Source organism: Canis lupus, chromosome 21, assembly GCF_048164855.1.
Source record: "Canis lupus baileyi chromosome 21, mCanLup2.hap1, whole genome shotgun sequence".
NCBI lineage: Eukaryota > Metazoa > Chordata > Mammalia > Carnivora > Canidae > Canis > Canis lupus.
The window spans coordinates 13,297,514-13,323,436 of NC_132858.1; the positions used below are offsets into that span (position 1 = coordinate 13,297,514).

At 40.1% G+C, this 25,923-nt stretch overlaps 1 protein-coding gene across 7 annotated transcripts in view; it reads right to left on the reverse strand.

Annotated features, from left to right (window-relative positions):
• AMBRA1 (autophagy and beclin 1 regulator 1) overlaps positions 1 to 25,923 on the reverse strand; it is a 170,019-nt gene that overhangs the window by 107,303 nt on the left and 36,793 nt on the right. The gene's annotated exons all lie outside the window — the stretch shown is intronic.

Sequence of the window (25,923 nt, forward strand, 5' to 3'; positions counted from 1 at the left end):
GATCACACCCTTCCTACAAACTAAGTACCTAGAGACATAAATAAATGAGCTACAAAGCTCCCACACTGGACACGACCACTGTATTTGCTGAATACTACTCTTCTGTGAGAAATGAACAAGTGCTTGAGAGACATGATCTTATTTCTATCTGCAGTATCTCTAGCAGACAAATAGGAGGTTGGGATCAACACAGGAGGGGAAAATTAGGCATACCCACAGATATTCACGTAGTGCCAACATTTATCTTGGTGTTTGGTTTCTCCATGGTATCCTAATCCACATCCCCTTATCTTCTACTCATTCTGCTCTGCCCACACCCTTTTTGTGAGGAGTACACCTCAGCCTTCCTTAACAACTGACAAAAATCTTTAATTATATAATCTAGCCCAATCACAAGTTCAACTGATCACATGTCAATACACCCACATTTTATTGAGCACTTTTTCAGGGCCAGGCAAATACTAAGCACTTCATATATATTTCCTTATTTAAACCTCACCACAACGAAAGGTAGGCATTACTATCCAAACATGAGAACACTGGGCCTAAAAGTTAAGTATATAGCATGTGCACAGGACTATTAAGTTATAGCACCAGGACTCCAGAGAAGGTCAACTTCAAAATGTTTCAAACCACAATGCTATACTGTAGGACCTTCCAGGCTCCCGATAGGTAAAAAGTGCCTATGCTTCCACCGTGAGTTCAGGCTAGAATGTGGGCTTGGTATTGCTGGCTCTTCCTGTTTTTTAAGGGAAGCCAGAAATCTGGACTTATCCATGACATCTCCTAACTGTTAAATTTTAGCTAAAACATTTTTCCCCCTCTTTGTACAAGGGCCAATTAAAACACGTCTGATAAATGTGTCCCAGGAATCCCCCAGTTTGCCATGTCTGCCACACTGCTTTCCAACTCAAATGTGCCTTGGCAGCCAGTCAAGCTCCTGCCATAGAACACGTTTCAAAGGAAATGGTCTCAGAAAGAAATGCATATTGTTCCTCTCCAGCAGCATCTTGCCTGGTTCTCCCGGGAACAGGTCTCCGGCTCCCTGCCAGACTCTTCTTTAAAGCAGATCTGCAGGATAAGGACAGCAGCTACCAATCTTTTCCAATTGAGTTAATTCAATTCACTGTTATTAAAACCAGCTGGCTTTAGGTATAGTCATGTGCAGTCACTTTATCTCAGCAACTGGCTCACCAAAGCATTTCCCCTAACAGCCTGGAGAAGAGATACAGCAGAAACCCTGTCAGGCTGGCTCACTGATGCTCAGGACAACCAACTGTTAAATGATGCTTCTTATCTAGACAAGGCCTTAATACCTCCCCACACAGTCACTTTCTAAACAGTCCTACCACTGAAGGAGAGAATATTACAATGCAACCAATGAGGAAGAGAAGAAAGCAATAAAATAGCATTCTCCAATCTGGGATCTTCAATGATATCACTGTTGACAGCAGCAGAAATGCTGTATCTCATCAATTCTAAGAGACACCCTCCCATTTTAACAGTCTGAAATTGGGACGCATCTGATAATTGTGTGACACGTTTATTTTTTTAGATTGATTTTATTTATTTATATTTTTTAAAGATTTTATTTATTTATTTCTGAGAATACACAGAGAGGAGAGAGAGAAGCAGAGACACAGGCAGAGGGAGAAGCAGGCGCCATGCAAGGAGCCTGACGTAGGACTCGATCCCGGGTCTCCAGGATCAGGCCCTGGGCCGAAGGCGGCGCTAAACCGCTTGAGCGGGCTGCCCTAGATCTTATTTATTGAGTGGAAGGGAGGTGCAGAGGGAGAGGCAGACTCCCCATTGAGTAGGGAGCTAAAGTAGGGCTAGATCCCATAACTCTGAGCCAAAGGCAGACACTTAACCGACTGGGCCACCCAGGTACACCTGACATAGCTTAATTGGCAGGATTTTTTTCTTTCATTAGGGGCGCACAAAATAATGGCATGTCTTTGAGTTCTGAACTACAGAATATTTGTGAGAAAAAAGGGTAGTGAGAGGAGGTACCTAGACTGGGAAAAAAAGAAAAGTGAAATTCTGAGAAGAGTATCTATTCAGGACTTTTATGCCACCTTAGATAAATACTTGTTCACTACTAATGAATTAGTTCTATAGGAATTAGGAAGGAGTTGAATGGAAGCAAGATCTGGGAGCAGCTGACTTCCCTGAACACCAGTAAGTTTGTTCCATCCCAAAAGGGCTCTAGAGTTAGTCCTGAGTATAACTGAGCCCCATCAGGTTATCCTCCAAATGGCTGCTTAGTAAGCAGAAGCCGTTTGACAAGGAGCATCCTGCAGAGTGACCAACATATATCTTTCTTATGTACTTCTGCCTGGAAAATGATGCTGCTGAGTTAGGAAGCCAGGATTACCCCCTACTACTATGCTAAGGCAGTGTCAGTATTCAGAGAGATGAGATGACTTTTTAAGGATCCTGTAAAGGAGATTCCTGAACTAGAAGAGTCTGGATTAGATAATTTCAATTTTAATGATTGCATTTTTTAATCCTGCAAAGTCTAATTCCCATCCTAACTTCCTATTTAATTAGAAAGACTTCTTTAAATCAGAGTAAAACCAAAATGTTAATAAGCTTTGTCTCTGGGGTGTCCCTTTGAGGTTCTTTTGGAACATGCATCCCCTGTGCCTACTTACTACAAAATCTGCTGGCATCATTTATGTTCCCCAGACAATAGAGTGGACTGGCAAGCCATATATATGCAGCATTTTAACTGCTAATACACAAAATAAGGAGAGCCAATTATGAATAGCACCCCCACACACTTATCACTGATTAAACATTGAGTTCTCTTCAGTTACAATACAAGTACTATCTGAAGAAATAAAAAGGACCCCTCCAATTGGTATTAACAGAGAAAGAACTAGAGCTACCAGATCAGTAAATGTCACCACCACTCCTAGGAACCTTAAAGAAAGACCTTTCTCTTCTACGGTCCGCTTCCTATAAAGAGCCATCACTGGAGAAATGACATTAGAAAATGGGACAAGATGGCAGCTGTGAGCCTTCTTCTCTGGCCACCACAAATGTGACTTAACCATCATGTAACTCAATACAAAATCAGGTTGGACTTAGGAGGGGCTTAGACAAGCTTGTTCAAGCTTGAAGCTACCATTTCATTTTGACCTGTAATCACAATTCAGAAATATTTAAAGAGTCACTGAAGCCCTTCACAGGAAGAAAACACAAAAAACTCTTTACAAGTTTGCCTCGTTCATTCATTCTCTGTACCAGTGGTGTCCAAGTGAGTTACACGGAGGTTGTGCTATTCTGACCCACTGGAAAACAGAAAGAAAATATCAGAACTTTTTATTTATAATACAAAACCATAATGTATAATACATACACACACACACGGATTGCTCAAAAGCCTTTTACTAATAGAAGTACTTTTATTAAAAAGTCTTAAGACAAAAAAAAAAAGTCTTAAGACCATTGTTCTATCAAACCATATCCTACTTTTAAGAAAATTCAACATATGAAATAAACACAATATATATAAATATAAAAACCATACATTCAAAAGAAGCACAAATACATAAATATAAAAACCATAAATATATAAAAGGATAACCATACTCATACATAGAGCAAAAGAGAGAGATTGGTAAAGCAAATGTAGTAAAATGCTATTTAGGGAATGTGGGTGAAGAGTATATGGGAATTCTCTGCACTATTTTTGCAACTTTTCTGCCAGTCTGAAATTATTTCAAATTAAAAACATTCAATATACAAAACTGAAAAGTAAACCACTGAAAACTAAAAAGAAAACTCATTCTCAAAAGAATGACTCACTCCTTAAAAAGGATTTCTCAAAACAGCAAATTGCCCTAATGCCCTAAAGGCAGGTTTGATAAACTACAGGCCCCAAGCCAGCTGACTGTTTTCATAAATAAAGTTTTATTCAAACATAGCCACATCCATTCATTTATATATTGTTTATGGCTGTTTTGAAGCTAGCAAGGCTGGGTAGCCTGGGTGGTGCAGCGGTTTAGCGCCACCTTCAGCCCAGGGCATGATCCTGGCGACAGGGGATCAAGTCCCACATCGGGCTCCCTGTGAGGAGCCTACTTCTCCCTATGCCTGTGTCTCTGCCTCTCTCTCTCTCTCTCTGTCTTTCATGAATAAATAAATAAAATCTAAAAAAAAAAAAAAAAAAAACTAGCAAGGCAGAGCTGAGTAAACCTGACAGGCTTAAAATACTCACTACCTGGTCCTTTACAGAAAAAAATCTGCCCACCCCTGCTCTAATATATTTAATTTACATAAAACCCCTTGAAAGACAAAAAGGAGGGACGCCAGGGTGGCTCAGTGGTTAAGCGTCTGCCCTGGGTTCAGGTCATGATCCCAGGATCCTTGAATGGAGCTTCCCATCAGCAGGGAGCCTACTTCTCTTAGTCAAAAATAAATAAATAAATAAAATCTTGAAAGAAAAGAAAAAGAAAAAGAAAGAAAAGAAAAGAAAGAAAAAGAGAAAGAAAGAAAGAAAGAAAGAAAGAAAGAAAGAAAGAAAGAAAGAAAGAAAGATGGAGTCAAAGGAAATAGAACAGAAAAATCTGAAATCAAAGTATTATATACTAGAGTAAGTTATCAAAAGTTAATATTAAGCCCTTATAGTATCATTGGTCAACAGAAATACAATTCAAGCTGTTAAATTCTTAACATTTTAAATGACTACAACTATTTCTTCCTTTCCTGATTAATACTCTGAATATGTGCAAGTGGGTTCCCTAGATCCACTATATCCTTTGATGAGTAGAAAATTAAAAAAAAAAATAGTGGGAGAAAGCTCTGGAAAAGAACAAAGTTGTCAGAGCAGATGAGATGGGTCATCTAAAAGAAAAGAACTTTCATTTCAAATCCAGCAGATATCAGAATTGAGAAGCAGAAAGTCTGGGTACCTTTAGACACGTCTAGACAGAATGAGTAAGCCGGTGACAACTTCCTTACTAAACAATTATATCCTGAAGATATCCTTTTAACTAGTTGTCAGATCAAAGAAAAAAAAATCGATATCCTAAAGCAAATAAACATGTTCAAACCTCTAATCACTGGGAATAATCAATTGCCAGAACCGTGTGACCTAGGTGATATGTAAAGCCTGCTCCAAGAACCTAAGATGCCACTGATGTCCCATGCCTAAAGAGTAATTTCCCAGCCTGGCTTTGATGTCTAGGTGATATCTGCTATTTCAGTTCAGGGAAGCCAAACCCAAAACTGATACCTCACTTATGCCTAGACAATAAAATCTAAATTCCTCAGCTTAGCCCCAAAGCTCTGCAGCTGAATTTCCCATTTCTTCTGGATATATGATACACTCTAGCCTGGTGGGTTTCAACCTTTTTGGTTTCAGAACTCCTTTAACATTCTTAAAATTTAGTGAGGACCTCAAAGAGCTTTTGTTTATATGTGTTTTATCAATATTTATATTTGAAATTAAAACTAAGAGGGTTTTTTTTTAGATTTTTAAAATTTATTTGAGAGAGCAAGCGAGAAAGAGAGAGAGAACATATACACACACACACAGAGGGAGAAGCAGACTCCTCACTAAGCAGGGAGCCTGATGGAGGGCTTGATCCCAGGACCCTAGGATCATGACCTGAGCCAAAGGCGGATGCCCAATCAACTGAGCCACCTGGGTGTCCCTAAAATTGAGAAATTCTTAACACAAGCACATATTCCATTAGCCATCAGAATGATAACCTTGTTACATGTCACAGCGAAAACTCCAATGGAACACCTGTGGAAGAATGAGCATGAAAAAGACAAAGAAGGACTCGGCTCAGCAATATTACAAAAACAGTTTTGACTGCAGGGATCCCGGGCCACTTTGAGAACCATTGCTCTAGCTAAACTAAGCACACCCTCATTATCTCATCTATGTATTTAGGCTGGGCATTGCTTCTTTCTGGGAAGTTCTTCTTCCCATTTCTGCCTTAAAAAATCCTTCAAAACTCAAACATCTGACTCCTCCAACCAAAAGATCACACTCTCTTCCCAAAGACCCCACTACATTTTGAAACCTCTCTTAAAAGGCCTCTGCCAAGTCACCAGGTACTATCATTACCTATAAGGGTTTCTCTCTGCTACCAGACTACAAAAAGCAAGTACTGGGTCCAAGTAATCTTTCTGTCCCCATTAAAACTCCTATCCTAATTAACATGTGATAAGAGACTAATAAAAACCTGTGAATAGATCAGTAGTCCAAAGCAGATTTGGAAGAATAAGCAAGAAGACATATCTGATTGCCCCTCACCGACCCCATGACTTTCAGACAAGGTTGCTAAATGTCTAAAAATTCACACTAAAATTCCTGAAGGAAGAAGGTCTTCAGAAACTGCTTACATCATGCTTTATCCCTCTGGTCACTTAAGCTGCTCAGGTTAAAGTGCTGACATAGTTGTCCTGATAAAAGCAGTGCAGCCTGGTCCCTGGGAGGCTTATTAAATCACAAAGTCAGAGAGGCTGGCTACTTGCCTAGGAAACTACCACAGATGCTCTTGGGTTGTATATTGCTAAAACAGACCTCACAGGGGAAAGAGGGCAATGTTTTCAGGGGGATGGAGGGGCAGGAGGCCAAAGAAACTTGGATGCACCATTGCCTTCTTCATTTTTGAATCCTGCTCTGCAAGCCCCAATCTTTGCCTTGGCGCATGCCTAGGCTAGGAGATGACAAGCCCTTATTCTTTGTAAAAAATAATTGTGTGTTCTGAAATGACACCTCTATTATGATTTCCAAATTGACATCTCTGCTTTAAAGCGGAGGCACCCAAGCCTCCCCATTTCACACACTGGCAATTATCGTTTAAGCTATCCAACGATAGGCACTCATCTGATCTCTGCAGGGCCCCCTAGTTCTAGGGGTGCACTTACAGCACGATGTTGTTGCCAGTGGAGCCTGGCAGGCAATTTCTGCCCCTGCTGTGGCGTAGACCAAGGTAAGGTGGCACTGCTAAGAGGATGACATCAAGGAAAAAACAGACATACTCTAGAAAGAGCTCACAATGCCTGTCCTATGGATTGGCCTTATTTTACTATCATCAAGCATAAACAATTCATGGAGCTCAAAACAATGCCTTTCACCAGAAGGTCTTTACAAAACATTAACGTATTCTTCAATGCCTCTGTGCAGCAAGAGACAGATGGTAAAGCACCAGAGCACAACATAATCACATATACCAAAAGGAAAGAAGCTGGAAACAGAATTCATATTCAGTACACAACTAGTTATACAAAAGTCTTAACTGAAAAGTCAGCCAGACCCCTCTGGGAAAATCTGACCCTCTGCTGTCTGCCTGGTGGTTTTTTGTTTGTTTTAATTAGGCTCCACACTAAGTGTGGAGCCCAACACAGAGCTTGAACTCACTACCATGAGATCAAGAGTTAGATACTTAATCAACTGAGCCACCAAGGTCCCCCAGGTGGTTATTTTTAATAAAATTATAAAATGATTGGTTGGCACTACGCTTAGCTTTTGTATATCCTTAACACATTACACTATAATTATAAAATTTCAATGTATAATACTTTTGTCAACATTTGAACTCAAAGACTCAGGATAATCTACATGGACATGTTTACTCTCTCTCAAAATTCAATTTCTCTAGGAAACTTGGAAGGTCTGCTTAGAGACCACAGACTTTTTTTCTTTTTTTAATTAGAAATTTAGATCAGGGACTTTTCACCAAAGGATGAGTAAGAATATATCAATGATGACAAGTTCCACAGCTAGTTCTGATACTCACGCATACCCCAACAAGCAACAGCTGTGATATACAGGTTTAGATTTTAATTAAGAGGCAGTACATCCTAATTGACTGGTTTCCTCCAAAATCAAGAGATTTACAAAATCTAATAATCCTAATTTCTCAGCTAATTTTATTCAGCATAATAGATAATTCCAAAAAAGGCTCTCTTTAGACCAACTAATTCTACAAAGACTATATATTGGGTAGAATCATTTACTGCAAATCAGTACACTTCTTTCTAGGTGATTTTTCACATTCATATTCCTAACCTGAAATTTATAAAACCCTTGACCAAGGCCATTTGTTCTTAAACGACAGGCCACTGACCTTGGTATACTGCAAACACTATATATTATAGTATGACGTAAAACCTTAGGGCGAACATCAGGAGGGCAAGAAGTAAATGAAGCCTCACACAAGAATGAGGAAAAAGGAATACACAGTGGGCTGGAGCATTTACTAACCAGAGGCAAAGAGGTAGCCTTCCTGGCTTACGATTGTTCAAATAATGAGGTTTCTGGAGTCTACAGAAATAGACAAGGGGCAGAGACTCCAGCTGGGCCCCCAAACAATCCACTGTTAGCCCTTGAGCAAACACAAAGTTCAGAGTACAATCACTTTCTTACATCCTGGGTTCATTCTGAATGGCTTCTCTTAGTGACATCTGATTTTCACTGATTTGCCTCTGGGGGTATACTACTTGCCCTTCCACCCTGATTCTGTCTTAAGCAGCCTTCTTGATTCCTTTTGGACTCCACATTTGACTCCACTAGAATAATTTCTCCACCGTTTCCCTCTGTCTAGACAACATGAAATTTTCATAAATGACACCTAAAGTACAATTAGTAGAGAAACTGCAATTTCCACTCTCCTCCCCCGTTCCCCAAAAGAATTGCACATTAACGTCCTCCAGTATGTCAATCAAACACTACCGTGAAGATTAACTCTGTGGAGCCTGGAAGCCATTTAATTCCCAGCTTATTAAATATCATGCCTTTCCTCCTCTACCATAATTAGAAGATTCTTTTCACTAATGCTTGTAGTCTCAGAGATCTAAATGCCTGCTATATCAATACCTGTGTAAAAAAAAAAAAATCCTTACAAACACCACTTTGTCCAGCTGCATCTAATATAGGGAAATCACAGAAAAAAGCAAAAAGACAAGACAAAAGAGGAGAGAGGCAATGAGAGGCAATAAGAAAAAGGCATGACTCAAGACCATCAGAACCAGGCAGGGATACCTGGGTGGCTCGGTTAAGCATCCAACTCCTGATCTGAGCTCAAATCTTGATCTCAGGGTCATGAATTCAAGCCCTAATAGTTCAAGCCCTGCTTTGGGCTCCATGCTGGGCATGGAGCCAACTTGGGGAGTTGAGGGGAGAACCAGGCAGTACTAGTACTATTATAACTATAACAAGAATGAGGTGGTTTGAAGACACTGCCAGTTCCTTTAAAAAAAAAAAACTGAAGGAAAGCAAATCATGAAATAACTTTTTGATGGGAGGGGATTCCCCCCAGGGAACATATGGCAATGTATGGAGAAATAGTTGTTGCAAATGGGTAGGGAGAGTACACTGGAGTCTAGTGGATAAAGGTCAGGGATACTGCTAAACACCCTACAAGGCATAGCACAGACTTCCACAATAAAGAATTATCCAGCCCCAAATGTTAATACTATTAGCTGCTGTGGAAAAACCCTGGTATATCTTAATGGTCTGAGACTAACCAAGAGAAACTCTGAATAACTAATAAATGACACAAGTCAGTGCTTTAGCTTTGAATAAGAATAAAGTTTTTTTTTTAAAGATTTTATTTATTTATTCATCATAGACAGAGAGAGAGAGAGAGGGAGGGAAAGGCAGAGACACAGGCAGAGGGAGAAGCAGGCTCCATGCCGGGAGCCTGATGTGGGACTCGATCCCGGGACTCCAGGATCATGCCCTGGGCCAAAGGAAGGCACTGAACTGCTGAGCCACCCAGGGATCCTGTTTTGTTTTTGTTTTGTTTTTTAAGTAATCTCTACTTAAGTAATTTGGGGCTCGAACTTATGACCCTGAGGTCAGGAGTCACATGCTCTTCCCAATAAACCAGTTAGGCGCCCCAAGGATACAGTTTAAATTCATAATTTTGTGTCACTTACTACTTATGTGACCTTGGGAAAGTCCATTATCTTCAATGTCCAAATTTAAAGGGAAAACCCGAGATGCCTAGGTGGCTCAGGGGTTGAGCATCTGCCTTTGGCTCAGGGTATGATCCCAGAGTCCTAGGATCAAGTCCCTTATCGGGCTTCCTGCATGGAGCCTGCTTCTCCCTCTGCCTGTGTCTCTGCCTCTCTCTCTGTGTCTTTCATGAATAAATAAATAAAATCTTTAAAAATAAATAAATAAAAAATAAAGGGAAATCCCTATTCCACAGGGTTGCTATAAAGAAGAACATACGTATAATAGCACCACACAGTCCAATGAATACCGATTATCCCTTTCTTCCTTGGATTACAACTCCCAAAGTGTTTGCAGGAAATATGACACATTCTGGTTACCCATGTCACTATGCCTAAAAAGGTGGTTTCCCAGAAAGAAAACATGTATCAAGAAGGATGAGTACTATAGAGGCATATAATATATATGGGTATCTATCTGAACCCTAAGAGTCACATGAACATCACTCAAACTGCTAAGAGCAGTCAGCCATTCATCCATCAATCTGTTAGTCTATCCAACCACTGATTCAAATCTCAAGTATTTATTGTCAACCACTGGGTATGTATTAATATATAAAATAGATATGGTCCCTGTAGTAGTCTCCAAAAATGGACCCCAGAGAACCATACTGCTTAGTATTCTTGCCCTTGTATGGTCTCCTCCCACACTGAATCTAGACCAGTCTGTTAGCTACTTTAACCATGAGAATGTGGCAATCTGTGCCAGTTCTGGTCCTAGCCTTTAAGTGAACTGACAGCTTCCATTTCCTTGGAACTGTCACTGTGGAAAGCCTTAAGCTACCAAGTAAAAAGTCTGGCTAGATGGCTGGAAAGGGTACATGGTGAGAGGAGTTCCTGAGATTACATGAAGAGGGAGAAGCCTAGCCATCCCAACGGAGCCTCCAGGTGACTCTAGAGAGACACCAAACAAGACCAACAGAAGAACTTCCCATATGAGCCCAGTCTACCCAAAGAACAAAGGAAGATAATAAAATTGTTGTTTTAAGTCACTAAGTTTTGTTGTGTGGTTTTTTTATACATTAAACAAATGAATGAAATAGTTCCTGATCTTGTAGAACTTTCAAGCTAGTCATAACAGCAGCATTAGAACTAAGTCCATGAGAGATTAGTTCTAATGGCTCAGTTGGTTAAGCATCTGCCTTTGGCTCAGGTCATGATCCCAGGGTCTTGGGATTGAGCCCTGCATCGGGCTCCCTGCTCAGCGGAGGGTGGCCTGCTTCTCCCTCTCCCTCTGCCTGCTGTTCCTCCTGCTTGTGCTTGCTTGCTCTCTCACTCTCTGTGAAATCAATAAAATCTTAAAAAAAATTTTTTTTGAGATGAGCACTGGGTGTTATGCTATATGTTGGCAAATTGAATTTAAATAAAATATTTTTTAAAAAGAACTAAGTCCATAAAATTAATTATAAGCCTGAAGTAATCACATCTCTACTCAAAGAAACCTTGGCTATCAAAACAGACCACCAAACAAGACATCTGGAAACAGATCTTAAACAACAAAACTCAGTACAAACTCACTCACAGTGTCCAAAGCACAAGTTCTCAGTATTGGTCAGAAATGTCAATGTCAATTTAGAAAGAATTGCTACTATTTCCTCTCTATCCCAATCAGGCTCTCTCCCCCACCCCCACCCCCTTTTTTTTTAAGCTTTACTTATTCATTCATGAGAGACACAGACTGAGAGACAGAGGCAGAGACACAGGCAGAGGAAGAAGCAGGCTCCCTGCGTGGAGCCCAATGTAGGACTCGATCCCGGATTCCGGGATCACGACCACAGCCCAAGGCAGGTGCCTAACCACTGAGCCACCCGGTCGTCCCAACACTCTCCCTTTCTGGAACACACTTCCATCCTGGATGGCTCCCTCAATGTAGAAGGTGGCCCTAGAATTTGGGAAATTAAGGCTATTTATGCTCCCTCCTTTATCATGGGGCAGGACCAGTTCCTTTTATGTAAATCACTATAAAAGAGTGCAGGAAAGAGGTGCCTAAGTGGTTCAGTTGGTTAAGCAGTCTGACTCTTGATTTCAGCTCAGGTATTGGGCTCCACGTTAGGCAGAACCTACTTAAAAAAAAAGTGTCCAGAAAAAAATAATATAATATCTCATTCTCTTGCTGTGGGCCAAAATACTTTCTGTATTACTTAACTATCTAACATAGAACTTCACCATGTCCACTGCAAGTGACTAATGGAATTACCTAGCACCAGCTCTATCGCAATAACCATTCTTTATTCACCCTTTATAGGCACCTCACTTTTTTTTTTAAGATTTTATTTATTCACTCACGACAGAGAGCGAGAGCGAGAGCAAGAGCGAGAGAGAGGCAGAGACACAGGCAGAGGGAGAAGCAGGCTCCATGCAGGGAGCCTGATGTGGGACTCAATCCCGGGACACCAGGATCATGTTCTGGGCTGAAGGCAGGTGCCAACCGCTGAGCCACCCGGGGATCCCAGACCTCACTTTTTTATGAACTGTTTTTTTCCAATTTTATATGGTGAGATTTCACAGATATTCCATAAAGCCTGAAGCCCCAAAAATAATACTAAAAAAAAAAAAAAATCTATAGGCAATATGCCATAGCAAAGGTTTTTGTTTTGTATTTTGAGCAGGGTAATAGGACAAAGGGAAAAAAGAACAGATATTTCTTGAGCATCTAAACTTGCAAAAGCAACTGGTGCTTAAATCACTTAGCCTTCAAATAATTTTCCAATTGAGAAAATGGATGTTCAGAAAGGCTACTTAAATGCCCACAGTCACACAACAGAGCCAGAAATTGAATCCAGTGTTGCTCAACTCCACTTTCTATTAGAACATGCTATAAGAACAGAGGAGGAGACTGAGAGTTAAAACAATGTTGCATCACACAGGACAAGAGCAAAAGCAAAAATAAAAGGTGACAATGCAAAGGATTTTAGTACACTACAGAGATTTGGGGGAGTGGTGGTAATGGCATTAAAAGAACTCCTAGGTGGTCTAAAATAGTGTTCTCTACCTTAGTGTGTATCAAAACCACCTGGAGAGCTTGTTAAAAATGCAGATTACCTGCCCTCCCTGCCCCCAATGCCCCAAGTTTCTGATTCAATAAACCTGGGGTGAGCCCAGGAACTTGTATTTCTAACAAGTTCCCAGAAGATGCTGATGTTCCTGGTCTGGGGATCACACTTTAAGGACCACCAGCCAAAGAGCTCACAATAAACATATTCCAATATACCTACCCCAACTCTCTGACTTCATCATATCCAGGATAGTACCATGTAACACAACTGCCAAATTTAGTGGGTCTATGAGGGACTAAAAAGTCAGTAACTCTGTTAGGATGAATATTACAGCAACACTACTTTGCTTTCAAGGAGCTAACAGAAAAAGATCAGCCCAGCTTCTGCCTTAATTCTTTTTGAAAACTCCTAAGAAGACAGTGTGAAAAAGAATCAGTACAGCATGCAGGAAAGACTGCTAGACTTCTGGGAAGACACTAGATTGGAGAAACTTAAAGAAAAAAAGAGTTCCAGAACACCTGGGTGGCTCAGTGGTTGAGCATCTGCCTTTGGCTCAGGTCGTGATCCTGGAGTTCTGGGCTCAAATCCCACATCGGGCTCCCACAGGGAGCCTACTGCTCCCTCTGCCTATGTCTCTGCCTCTGTCTCTCTGTCCCTCAAGAATAAATAAACATATAACTCTTTTTTTAAAAAAGGGGACACCTGGGGATCTCTGGGTGGCTCAGTGGTTTGGCGCCTGCCTTCGGCCCAGGGCGTGATCCTGGAGACAAAGGATCAGGCTCCCTGCGAGGAGCCTGCTTCTCCCTCTGCCTCTGTCTCTGCCTCTCTTTCTCTCTGTGTCTCTCATGAATAAATAAATAAAATCTTAAAAAAAAAAAAAAAGTCCATATTACCCAAAGCAATCTATAGATTCAGTACAATCTCTATCAAAATCCCATTTGCATTTTTTACGGAAAGAAAAAGCTCCCAAAATTCATATGGAATCTCAAATGACCAATAGCCAAAACAATTATTTTTAAGCTTTTACTCAAATTCCAGTTAGTTAGCCAAAACAACTCTGAGAAAGCAAAACAAAGCTGGAGACCTCACACATTCTGATTTCAAAATATATTACAAGCTACAGTAATCGAAACAGTATGGTACTGGTAAAAGGCAGGCACACAGAACAGAATAGAGAGCCTAGATATAAATCGTTGTGTATATGGTCAAAGGATCTTTGACAAAGGTGTCAAGACTCCATGGACAATGGTGGAGCATATGGCTGGCTCAGTCAGTAGAGCATGCTACTCTACTTGATCTCAGGGTCATGAGTTCAAAGCCCAGGTTGGGCATGGAGCCTACAAAAAAAAAAAAAAAAAAAGAAAAGACTACATAGATATTGGAGCATCAATAGTTTCTTCAACAGACAGAGCTGGAAAAACTGGCTATCCACATGCAAAAGAATGAAGATGGGCCCTTACCTTACACCATACATAAAAATTAACCCAAAATGGATTAAAGACCTAAACACAAGACCTGAAACTATAAAAACTCCTAGGAGAAAACATGGGAAAAACAAAAAGAAAAAAGAAGACATAGGGGAAAAGCTTTATGATACTGGAAAAACTATGATTTCTTAGATATGACATCAAAAGCACAGGCAACAAAAATAAAGATAGACAAACGTGGCTATGTAAAACCTTAAAAACTTATACACAGAAAAGGAAACAATAAAGAGAGTAAAAATGTAATCTACTGAACAGGAGAAAATATTTGCAAACTATTCATTAGATAATGGGTTAATAACCAGAATATATAAAGAACTCCAAAAAAAAAAAAAAGAACTCCATGGGCAGCCGGGGTGGCTCAGCGGTTTAGCGCCACCTTCAGCCCAGGGTATGATCCTGGAGACCGGGGATGGAGTCCCACATCGGGCTCCCTGCATGGAGCCTGCTTCTCTGCCTGTGTCTCTGCCTCTCTCTCTCTGTCTCTCATGAATTAAAAAAAAAAAAAAAAGAACTACAATTTAACAACAAAAAAACCAAATAACCCAATTAAAAAATGAGCACAGCACTTGAAAAGACATTTATCCAAAGAAGATATACAAATGGCAGCTAGGTGTTTCAGTCAGTTGAGCAATGGACTCTTGATTTCAGCTCAGGTCATGAGTGATCTCAAGCCCCACACTGGGCTCCATCCTCAGCAGGGAGTCTACTTGGGATATTCTTTCCCTCCCCCTTTATCCATTCCCCTCTCCCCCATGCGCGCTTTCTCTCTAAAATTAATAAATCTTAAAAAAAAATCTACAAATGGCCAACAAGCATATGAAAAGATCCTTAACATCACTTATCATCAGGAAATGCAAATCAAAGCACAATGAGACACCCACTTTGTACCCATTAGGATGGGCACTGCAAGAAAAAAACAAAACAAAACAAAACAGGAAATCACAATGTTGGTGAAGATGCAAAGAAACTGGAACTTTGGTGCATTGTTGGTGGGACTGAAAAATGATGCAGCCACTGTAAAAAACAGTATAGAAGGTCCTCAGGAAAGTCAAAAATAGAACTAGCGTATGATCCAGCAATCTTCCTTCTGAGTGTATATGCAAAAGAACTTTGAAAGAGTTATTTGTCCTCTGCAGAATTATTCACAATAGACAAGACGTGGAAGCAACCTAAATGTCCAACAGACAAATGGATAAAAAAAAATGTATATACATGGAAAATTATTCAGCCTTTAAAAAGAAGGAAATTTTGTCATATGCTACAACATGGATGAAACTCGAGGACAATTTATGAAGTGAAATAAGCCAATTTCAAAAAGACAAATACTGCATGACTCCTCTTACATGAGGTATCTAAAGTAATCAAACTCATAGAAAAAGAAAACAGAATGGCAGTTGCCAGGGATGGGGGAGTGGTGGAAAAAACAGAAAACTGTTCAAGGAGTATAGTGTTCCACTCACACAAAAAGAAAAATTTTAGAGATCTGTTGTCCAACTCTATGTATACACTTAACCATACTGTACATTTAAAAATTAAGAGGGTAAATTGATATTTTTTATCACAATAAGACCAAAAAAAAGGGGGGGGGGGTCACATTTGCCACCAGAACAGAGAAAAGATAAAAAGACCACTTTGCTAAGGTGAAGTGATCCAAGGAAACAGCAGGAAGAGAGAGGAAAACTGAGAAATGTATAGGAACATGTGTAAGGGTGGAAAAAAAATAAAAGAGGTATAAAGTTTCATACTTGTACCCTCTGACGCAGCAAAGGAAAAGGGCGCAGTGTTAACAAACTGCGATTGATTCTCTCTTTATGACAAGGTCATGCTTTCAGCTTTTGCTTCCTTTATTATTCCAATTTTCTGCTCTAACTTGATTCTAATTTCCTGGCAGGTGGCACCCAAGCAGCTTTTCACTGGAACCCACCCCTCTATCCAAAGTGCTCGGCTCACAGGGAGAGGTGCAGACATTCTTCACTAAGATTTCATAGTCCATCATCAAAGGAAGGTTACTTTCATACTACATAACCTGACATAACCGAAAGCTGTTCACTAAAGTGTGACCCAGCCAGCAAATAAGCTTGGCACTCCACTTTCCCTCTTTGGAAACAGAGGAGGAGTTTATTAATTGTTGCTATTAAAGAAAGTCAGGCAGCTTCTCAGGTGAGAGGGCTGTCAGCACGTCAGCCCACAGCCAGCAGGGGACCCCTTGCGGGTGAATTAGGCAGGAATTGAGTAGAGAGGATAGTGCAAGGCCAAGTGCCTCCCTCCAGGTGGAGCTGAGTGGTAGGGCACTTGCCTACCCAGGCACTAGGAGGGCCCAATGGACAGAGCATCTGACCCTTAACCTCAGGGCTGAGAGTTCAAGCGCCACGTTGGGGATGGAACCTACTTTAAAAACAAAAATACTGTCTTCACAAAACCATCCACACATTTTGCTTGAGCTAATGCAGAGGTAACCAACATGAAACTGAAATTAAGAAACCAGCCCAGTGCAGATTAAGGTACAAAGAAAGTTCCATGCCTTTACTAAAGGGGCAATTACTACTCAATTCCTGCTGATAATTATGTAGGAATACAAGCCAGATCTAATTTTTTTTTTCAAAAGTATCCAGAAATCTGGACTTATGTGGGAAAAAACTGAAATTTTCAGAAACACTGTAAAGGTCAAACAAACACATCTGAAAGTTATTTTTCAATCTCTGGGTTAATGGTACAGGCCCACCTACTAAAGCCAAATTTGCTCACATGAATACATTGTCTGGAATGCTCCCAAAAAAAGTAAAAGATGCACTGGATCCTCCCCTCCCTATAAATTAATAAGAAATCCAAGAGGAGGAGAAGCTACCTGCATAGTTCTAATGAGCTGGGACCGATTACAATAAGCAAAATATATTATGCAAACAGAACCCCATACACCTGGTGTTATTGTCTTAGCAAAACCTCCAACGCACCCTTTAGAGCACTACTGTGCGCAGATACAGTAAAGAAGGGGATCTGAAGGGGGAAGAATGAGTACATGGGAAATTGCTCCCAGTGTATCTGCAGCACACACATAGATCCCACTGTAGTCCCTGTAACACTCCAACACTCTGAGCTGACAGAAGCGATTACATCTTTTCAAGTTCTCAGTGTGTATACAAAGCACACAGCCTGCTCTACACCATTCAGCCCCAGAGAGAGGGATGATGGGGGATAATTTAGATCAGTCTTAACAGGTGCTAATTTGACCTGCAGTGGGAAAAGGGCTGCCTTTTGAGCAAACAGCCTGCAGGGCCTAGAGGCTCACACCCTCCCCCACACCAGGGCAAGCCTCCTCACTTGCAAACAATTCCCAAGACGGATACTGAGCAAGGTTGGAAAACCCTGCTTCAGGGCAGATAGGAGAGGAAACTAGGAAATCTTTATGCACTTACACCTGCTTTTAACCAGCAAAGAATCTTTTAAGAGCCAATACTTAGGACATCTAGTCCAAAGTAGAGAGAGGAGAGAACCAATGCAGGAGTCCCTTACCTGCCTCTTCAGAGCCTTTATTATCATAATGCCTTCTATTACTATAGCACCTGACTCTATTCCAAATCACGTATCATAAAGCAGGGATTGGCAAACCAGGGCCTGTCGGCCAAATCTGGCCTGCTGCCTATTTCTGTACAGCCCATGAGCTAAAAATGGTATTTATATTTTTAAAGAGCTGAAAAACATCAAAAGAAGACTATTTCATGACACGTGAAAATTATATGAAAGTCGCATTTGTGTCTATAAATATAATTTTATTGGAACAGAGCCACACTCATTCACTTACATGTTGTCTCTGGCTGCTTTCATGCTACAATGGCAGAGTTCAATATTTGCAACAGAGACCGTATGGCCTACAAAGCCTGAAATTTTCACTATCTTGCCCTTCACAGAAAAAGTTTGCCAATCTTTGATATAGAGGATATAACCAGGGATCATGCTCAGAATTCAAAAAGGCTCAACTACAGTGACCCAGTTGAGCAGGTGAGCAGTGAAGGAGGGGATCCCTGGATGGCTCAGCAGTTTAGCGCCTGCCTTTGGCCCAGGGCGCAATCCTGGAGTCCTGGGATTGAGTTCCGCGTCAGGCTCCCGGCATGGAGCCTGCTTCTCCCTCTGCTGGCTTCTCTGCCTCTCTCTCTTTCTATGTCTATCATGAATAAATAAATAAAATATTAAAAAAAAAAAAGGTGAGCAGTGAAGGTGAAAATGATTAATACTAGTACCTCTCTTCCACCCTCCCCTCACCCTATTGCCAAAAAAAAATGGGTTTTCTAATTACCCCTAAAGACAAGTCAAAAATCTAAGTGTTACTGCCTTAGAATAAGGCAAGAGATGCCCGGTTTCTCTCAGTCATTTAACAAGACCCAGAAGACTAGGTGGCCTAAAGCAGTAAATGAATGTCAAAGATGGAACCAAGGTTATGTCTCCCTCATACAAGATTGATGGAAAAGAAAAGCATGTGAACATCTCCAGGTGGCAGATATTTAGAATTAAGAAAACAAAAATCCTTTTCAACCCTGAGTAACAGGTTCCTGAGAAACCCAGTGGTAAGAGAATTTACCACTGAAAAACTTACAACCTTATGGGACCAAAAAAAAAAAACCAAACCAGGAACAGGAGTCCCAATCTATGAAATTATATTCACTGAACTAAAACAGGAAACAGAAAATATCTTAAATTAGTAACAATGAATACTGTACAATTAATTTTCATTTACCATTAGCAATGTTCCTACTTTTCGGCCCCAGCAATTTCACTTCTAAAAATTCATCCTCCTCTAGAACACATGCACAAGTACACAAAGATGACACAGCAACTGTCTGTGAAAAGCAAAAAACAGAAACAATCCAGATTCTATCGACAAGGCACTGATTAATTATAGTCCATCCGATTGCTGGAATACTATGCCACTGTCAAAAGGAATACAACAGATCTATATATTTACCAACATGGAAAAATGTCCATGACATATTAAGTAAAATATGTAAATGGTAGAACAATAGATTTAGTATGATCCTGTTTTTACAAATAAAGAAAAAAATGTGTTTTTACTTACATAGAAAAAAAACTCTGGAGTTAACACATAAATTGTTAACTGATTAGCACTGCAGAGAACATTTTTTTTTATATCACACATTTCTGTAATGTTTGAATTTTTACAAATGAATTTGTATTTGTTTTATAAGCAGAAAACAACAGACGTTTCAAAATTTCCACTGATTATCTCTCACTAGAGCTTTTTGAGGCTTTCTCTCACTGTTTCAATAACATGCCATTATGGGTTGGGGGGGGGTGTCAAGGCTTTGTTGCAGATAAGACTGCCTGCTAAGAGGCTTGCTTGCTTTATTTATTTAGCAACTCTTCATCCAAACATTTATGGCCTTTCTAATTCTGACATAATCATTGACTCCCGCCTTCTGGTTTTACCAGTCTCAAGACACAAATTAATCTAAAAGCGTGTGATGTTGCCTAACTTTAATTTACCCTATTTAGCAGAGCTCTTCAGTCTATTCTCAATCAGCAGCCACAGTGATCCTTTAAAAATATAAGATCATGCTACTCTGCTTCCGATGGCTTTCCAAACCACTCTGAGTAAGAGGTAAAATCCTTTAAATGGTTTAGAAGGCCCTGCATAATCCACTCCCCATCACCTCTCTACCTTCATCTTCTATCACTCTACCCTTTGCTGTGCTCCAGCCAAGGGTCTCAGGGATTTTGCATTTGCCCTTCTTTCTTCTAGAATGCCCTTGCCCTCAATGTTTAGAGTTTACTCCCTTACTTCTTTGAGGTCTCTGCTCCAATATCACCTTCCCAGACTTCCTTTGATCCCCTATTTAACACTGCAAACTTCCACCCCAGTACCTCCTACGTTTTAAAATATTCTCCATAGAACTTACCACCACTTGGCATACTGGCTAAATATTATATCTATTTGTTTGTCGTCTTCCTCTCATTAGAACGAGAGATTTACTGTAGGTGCTTAGTAAACATTTGTTAACTAAATGTATAAATGAATGAATCAATCAGAGTAATTATTTCACTAGCCCAATGCCCAGAGTTATAATAAGAGCCTCACTCACCTGTGACAGCCCTTGCCATAGTCCCAGGTGACTACAGGACTCAGTCCCACCTCTAAGGCCTGGTTTTAACTTCCCCCAGCTTCCCCTACATCTTTCTAAATACTAATCTTCTTATTCCACCATCAGTTTTGTCTTCTTTTTGATTCCTCAATACCTGCTTCTCTCTATTCCCAGAACAAATCATGATTTGGTCATATCACAAATTAATTCCTCTTGGTTGAGAATTCTTCCCTATTTGTCCTCAAATGCCAAAACTTCTGAGTAAGAAGAACTCAAAAGTTAGGAAGGATTTATTGTAACTTGAATACCAAAGACAACAATTTCACCAACCTTTTAGGGGCATAATTAGAGGTAAAGCAAAACTCTATCTTAATTATAAGAATTATGGCCCCCCACAAAAAAGAACATAGTATCTCAAAACTAAAAAAAATGTAATAATTTTAGTAATGCTCAGATACCAAAACGAAAAAAATTAGAGCACCTGTTTTCTCAAATTCAGAACACCCTACTCTAAGCAGATTCAGTGAAAGCCTTTCACAGAAACAAAGGACCAATGGGAAACAGAACCTTCACATTTAATTTGGCTTACCTGCATCTAATTTGGACTCTATCAAGACCAACTATTTCATCATTGAGACTGCGAAGACTTTTTCCTGTGGCTTTTAAGTTTTTTTAAAAGTAATCTCTATAGCCAATGTAGGACTTGAATTCAAGATCCTGAAATCAAAAGTCACATGCTCTGCCAACTGAGCTCAGTCAGGCAATCTGAGACTGCAGAGTCTTTAAGGAGAAACAACAACACTGACTGGCAGAGGTATTGATATCAATGAAAGGCCAAGCCACAGACCAACAAAATGGTATCAAGAAGCAGCTGTACAGCCAATATCTCTGATGAATATCGATGCAAAAATCTTCCACAAATACTTGCAAACTGGATCCAATAATACATTTAAAAAAATGATTCAGCGGGGGGTGGGGGTGACGGGCACTGAGGGGGGCACTTGATGGGATGAGCACTGGGTGTTATTCTGTATGTTGGCAAATTGAACACCAATAAAAAATAAATTTATTAAAAAAAAAAAAAGATTCACTGAGCGCCTGGGTGGCTCAGTGGTTGAGCATCTGCCTTCAGTTCAGGTTGTGATCCTGGGATCAAGCCCACATCAGGCTCCTCACAGGGAGCCTGCTTCTCCCTCTACCTGTGTCTCTGCCTCTCTCTCTCTCTCTCTCTCTGTGCCTCTCATGAATAAATAAACAAAATCTTAAAAAAAAAAAAAGATTCACTACAATCAAGTGGGATTTGTTCCTGGGTTGCAAGGGTGGTTCAATATTTTCCAATCAACCAACCAAAGTGGTACAACACATTGAATGAGAAAGGAATCATATGATCATTTCACCAGACGCAGAAAGAGCATATGACGAAGTACAGGATCATTCATGATAAAAACCCTCAACAAAGTAAGTTTAGAGGGAACATACCTCAACATAATAAAGGCCATATAGCAAACATCATCCTCAATGGAGAAAAACTGAGAACTCATCCCCTAAGGTCAGGAACAAGATAGGGATGTCCATTCTCACCACTTTCATTCAACATGGTACTGGAAGTCCTAGCCACAGCAATCAGATAACAAAAAGAAATAAAAGGAATCCAAATTGGTAAAGAAAAAGTTAAACTGTCACTATTTGCGAATGATATGACACTATATATAGAAAACTCAAGATTCCACAAAAAAACTGCTAGAACTAATAAACAAGTCGCAAGATACAAAATCAATGTGCAGAAATCTGTTGCATTTCTATACACCAGTAATGAAGCAGTAGAAAGAGAAATTAAGAAAACAATCCGATTTATAATCACATCACAAATAATAAGATACCTAGGAATAAACCTAACCAAAGAGGTGAAAGACTTGTCTGTCCTCTGAAACCTATAAAACACTGATGAAAGAAACTGAGGATAACACAAAGAAATGGAAAGACATTCCATGCTCATGGATTAGAAAGACAAATATTGTTAAAATGTCTATACTAACTCAAAGCACTCTACATATTTAACTCAATCGCTATCAAAATACCAACATCATTTTTCACAGAACTAGGAGAAACAATCCTAAAATCTGTATGGAACCACAAAAGATCTCATATAGCCAAAACAATCTTAAAAAAGAAAAGCAAACTGGAGGCATCACAATTCCAGACATCGAGTTATCTTACAAAGCTATAGTGATCAAAACAGTATGGTAGTGGCACAAAACCAGACACATAGATCAATAGAACAGAATAGAAAATCCAGAAATAAACCCACAATTATGTGGTTAATTCATCTTTGACAAAGTAGGAAAAAATATCCAATGGGAAAGACAGTCTTTTCAACAAATGGTATTAGGAAAACTGGAAAACTACATGCAAATGAATGAAACTGGACTTTCTGGGCAGCCCAGGTGGCTCAGCGGTTTAGCACCGCCTTCAGTCCATGGCATGATCCTGAGGACCCAGAATGAGTGCCACGTCGGGCTCCCTGCATACAGCCTGCTTCTCCCTCTGCCTGTGTCTCAGCCTCTGTGTGTGTGTGTGTGTGTGTGTGTCTCATTAATAAATAAAATCTCAAAAAAAAATAAAAGAAACTGGGCTTTCTTACACCATACACAAAAATAAATTCAAAATGAATTAAAGACTTAAATGTAAGGGACACCTGGGTGGTTCAGTGGTTGAACATCTGCCGTTGGCTCAGGGCGTGGTCATGGGTTAAGTCCTGCATAGGGCTCCTGGTGAAAAGCCTGCTTCTCCCCCTGCCTCTCTATGTCTCTCATGAAGAAATAAATAAAATCTTAACAAAAAAAAAAAAAAACAAAAAAAAAAAGACTTCAATATGAGACCTAAAACCATAAAAATCCTAGAAGAAAGCAAGACAGTAATTTCTCTGACACTGGCTGGAGCAACTTTTTTCTAGACAGGTCCCCTGAGCAAGAGAAACAAAACCAAAAATAAAGTTTTGGACTACATCAAAATAAAAAAGGTGTCTTCTGTGTACAATTCTAGGTAATGCTACTTCATTTATTCAACAAGAAATTATTAAGGCAACAACTCTCTGAAGGCTAAAGGATGTAATACAGTAATGCGTTTTTTCTTTTTTTACTAAGCCAAAAAGAATTTATACTGCATAATGAATCATAGAGGATATAATTTCAATTCCATTTGTTGAATTCAACTAATATTTGTTGAGCACCTATGATGTGCCAGGTAGTATTTTAGGGACAGCAGGAATACAGACATAATCGCTGCCTCAAGGGGCCTCATTGATAGAAAGGGAAACAAATACTTTTCTGTCATGTGTACAATATTGCAAGTTAAGTATCTACATCTAGTACAAACAACAAAGAGAAAGTGATTATTTGGGACATTCAGGGAGGTTTTCTCAAAGGAAAAGGTGACAGCTGTGTTAGGTTTTGAATAATAAATCAAGTATACACTCATCCAAAAGAGTGCAGCAAAGCTACTAAAGATGGACCCCTCTCTGTATTATGATCAAGCTGCAAAGACTTGTGCTTTCCTAATTTCTAGGTTACCTTCTCCCTCTTATGGATCTATGACTAGCCCTGCAAGAGCTCCCCGGAAAATCCCCATGTGACTAGAGCTAAGGCATCAAACAAGTTTGTTGGACCACAAAGCCTCAAGAGGCTTCAGACTGCTCCAAACTCCAAAGCAATTCCCTCACAAACGTCTAAAAAAAAACCAAGAAATCATATGAGGGCTTCCAACTCTAACCTTTAATGTTCTGGGCCAAATTTCCCCAATCTTCTTTTATCATAAGGGAAAAGTACAGATCAAGATATCAGTTCTCAGAACACATTCAATCTTATTAAATACTTCAGAAGAAAAGCCTTGTCACCTTTCTGGAGAAGGAATGCAGACAGAATTTAGCTGAGGAAGATTTGGCCCAGATTTTGATCTTCCATTTGTTGGAATTTTTACAGTGAACTTCCCTAACTGGGATCACTCCCAAACAGTGCAGTTCTATGGGCAAATAACTAAAACAGTGTTTCTCCTGTATCCTTAAAAACATTGTATTGGTTACACTTCTCTCAAGAAACAATATTTACAAATGATTTATCAAACCTCCAATTTCTTACAAAGAGAACTGACTGAAGAGCCACCACCCTCATCCCACCTCTGCACCCCCCCCCCCCCCCCCGTGCGCCCCGAACCCAGGGAATGAATGATCTACAGGAGCAATAGAGGTTCTGATGGAAAAAACTCAATGCATGAAAGCACTAATTTCAATGAAAAAGAGGAAAGAGTGCCCTTCCTAGGATCTAGGGGTTTGAAACCCACTGTTGTTATAAGTACATCTTATTTTTTTTTAAAGATTTATTTATTTATTCATTCATTCAGAGAAAGCGAGAGAGAGGCAGAGACACAGGCAGAGGGAGAAGCAGGCTCCATGCAGGAAGCCCGATGTGGGTCGATCCGGGTCTCCTGGATCACACTCCGGGCTGCAGGCGGGGCTGCAGGCGGAGCTAAACCGCTGCGCCACCAGGGCTACCCTATAAGTACATCTTAAACAGTCATTTCCGCCCTGTGTATCTAAGTTTTCTCAGTAAAAAAAAAAAAAAGGGAGGACTTAAATACACTCTAGGTTTTCTCCAGTTTTTTTGTTTTGTTTTCTCCAGTTTTAAGACACCATTTAAATAATTTTCTCTTTTCCTTTTTTTTAAATTTTATTTTCTCTTTTCCTAATATCAGCCTTTCAAAGCCACAAGGACTCCTGCTGCAAGCTGCAGGGAGCCACAATACCTTGATCTTCTGCTAGATCCTGGGCTATCAAGACCTAAAAAGAAGTTTCTGGTGGTAAGGAAAGGGTCTGCCACCCAAGTTATAACTTGTAAGCTGGAGTCAAGACTACACAGGAATCTTCCCCTCTTCTGCCCACAGACAAAAGGAGACAAATGTGAACTGGGGATCACAGGTCAAACGACATAGAGTTATAATGAAATACACATTTGTGCTCAATATTCTCACTAATTTGCAAACACTATTAATTAAACCAGCGGCAGCAAAGATCAAAATATGCCTCTTTAGTCTATCACCTACTTCAAGGCCAAAGAATAAACCTCCCTTCAAGTAGACTAGGCACCTAATAAGGACACCTTTTCCTCCTGGCCAGTCTAGTGGCAGCAGCAGCTCAACAGTGACACCTGCTGGGGAAATCCAAGGAAGGGCTGGCTTATCAGCTAGAGAACATCAAGTCCCTTTTGAAGGTGGTAGAAGATGCTGATTAGCACCAGTGTATGGATTAGTAATTGACACTAGAATACAGCCACTCAAATTAAGAGGAAGTGATGGCCCTTCTGTAAAGGT